Source organism: Penaeus japonicus, unplaced genomic scaffold (assembly GCF_977035675.1).
Source record: "Penaeus japonicus unplaced genomic scaffold, GWHDUDI00000001_assembly GWHDUDI00000040, whole genome shotgun sequence".
Classification (NCBI taxonomy): domain Eukaryota; kingdom Metazoa; phylum Arthropoda; class Malacostraca; order Decapoda; family Penaeidae; genus Penaeus; species Penaeus japonicus.
In genome coordinates, this window is record NW_028234442.1 from 6,928,560 (window position 1) to 6,930,454 (window position 1,895).

Consider the following 1,895-nt stretch of genomic DNA (forward strand, 5'->3'; position numbering starts at 1 on the left):
TCTTCAAAGTCGACAATAGACATCAATTCCTCAAAGTCGACATAGACATGTGTTCTTCAAAGTCGACACAGACATCTATCTATTCCTCAAAGTCGACATCGAGATCCTTCGTTCCCTTCGAAGCGAGTGATTCTCTCGAGGCCCAAAAGTCCTCTCGCCGCCGTGCCACAGATCCCGGGCGGGCGAGAGGGCGAGAGGGCGGGCGGGCGCGGGTGGCGGCGGCACACTACAAATGAATGATAGCTTATCTCGGATCGTATATATACATCCTTTGATGAAAGCCGCCAGCGATGGTTGCCGATAAGATGTTCTTGTCAGTTGGTTGGCCGGGCGAGGATTTCATGACGATGTTGGGAACTCTCGCTCTTTTCTCCTCCGCTCCCCGTTTCTGTCTCTCTGTCCCTTTTTTCCTTTTCCCCCACTCTCTTTTGGGGTTTGAGCTGGTTTTGTTTCTTTGTTTCTTTTTTCCTTTTTTTCCTCTTTCCCGCCCTTCTGTTTTAATGGTTGGTTTGTTTGTTTGATTGTTTTCTTATTTCTTCGTTCTCTTGGTAACTTTTGTTTCGATATTATCTCTTCTGTGGTTACGATCTAAGAACTTTCGGAAGATCTTTGGAAAACAAAAACAGAACAAAAAAAAAACGTAACAATTTTAGCTTCGGTATTCACTCGCTCGCGAAGTTACTTCCAATCTTTCATTTCTCTTTCAACAAAAAGAAAAAAGAAAAAAAAAAAGGGGCCAACTCAAAAGAATCCGAAAAATAACATCTATCTCTCATCTCTCCGCATCTAACACTCACAAAAAAAAAAAAGTTTTCCAATTGGAGCTTTTTCCCGAGAACAAGATCTAGTTTTCTTCCCCGGGGGTTTCCCAGAGCCAAACCCGACACTCTTTTTCCCGTCGGGGGGCTTTGCACCACGCCGATAAAGGGGCCGAGTGCCACGGGTTTAAAAAAAGCTGAGCGCAGTCCTCTCTCTTGCCCCGCTCGCTCAACACTGGCCATACTCCCTCGCTCTCTCGCTCTCTCTCTCTCTCTCCCTCTCTCTCTTGCGGTCTCTCTCTCTCTCTCTCTCTCTCTCGATCGCTCGCTCGCTCGCTCGCTCGCTCTTGGGGTTCTTGTTTGCTTCTCTTACTTTTCGGTTTGTGTGTGTTTCTCTTTCTGTTTTGTTTGGTTGTTTGTTTCTCTCTGTGTCTCTCTTTCTTTATATCTCGGAACCTTGTCTCTCTCTCTCTCTCTCTCCTAGTCCGTTCCCTCTCTCTCTCTCTCTCTCTCTCTCTCTCTCTTAACCACTTAGTTCATTAACTTCAGCCATTCTTTCCCCTCTTCTCTTTCTCATCATTCTTATTCCATCTCTCGTCGCAGGTATGGCTTCGCTCTGACGACACAGCGGCGTTCTAGAGCGACTAATTGTACGATATGTCGTAAATATTTGTCGATATTTTCACATCTTTATGCATGCCATGGACTGTTTGCCGCTGCCGGGACGCATTCCGAAACTGTCGTACCGCACTCGCTCCTGAATGAATGGTTGTTTTCAATGTTTTTTTTTCTTCTTCTTTTTTTCTTCAATCTTCTTCTTCTTCTTCTTCTTCTTCTTCTTCTTTAATTCTCCCTTTTTGTTAAGTACTTCATGTATGGGTGTAGGGAGTTGGTGACGTAAGATGATTCAAAGAAAAGAAAATAGAGAAGAAATAAGCTTCTTGTGGATACGTAGCTATGGCGGAATAGTTAAGATGATATACGTGTGGATTTGCATGGATATCTCGCGAGAGAAATGAACTCCGCGGTAACTGTAATCTTTAGAGGTTTCCCGAAGAACCGAAGTCAAAATGAAGTCAAAAATGAAGTCAAAGTGAAGTCAACGCAATGTTCTAAACCGCGAAGTTAGTCATCAAA

At 44.2% G+C, this 1,895-nt stretch overlaps 1 protein-coding gene across 1 annotated transcript in view; it reads left to right on the forward strand.

Moving 5' to 3' along the window:
• The window catches only part of LOC122257416 (sphingosine-1-phosphate phosphatase 2), a gene marked incomplete in the record, with an annotated part of 44,576 nt that extends 42,982 nt beyond the window's left edge, over positions 1-1,594 (forward strand). The window contains 1 exon segment of the mRNA XM_086534202.1: positions 1,571-1,594.
• Between the last annotated feature and the right edge of the window lie 301 nt (positions 1,595-1,895).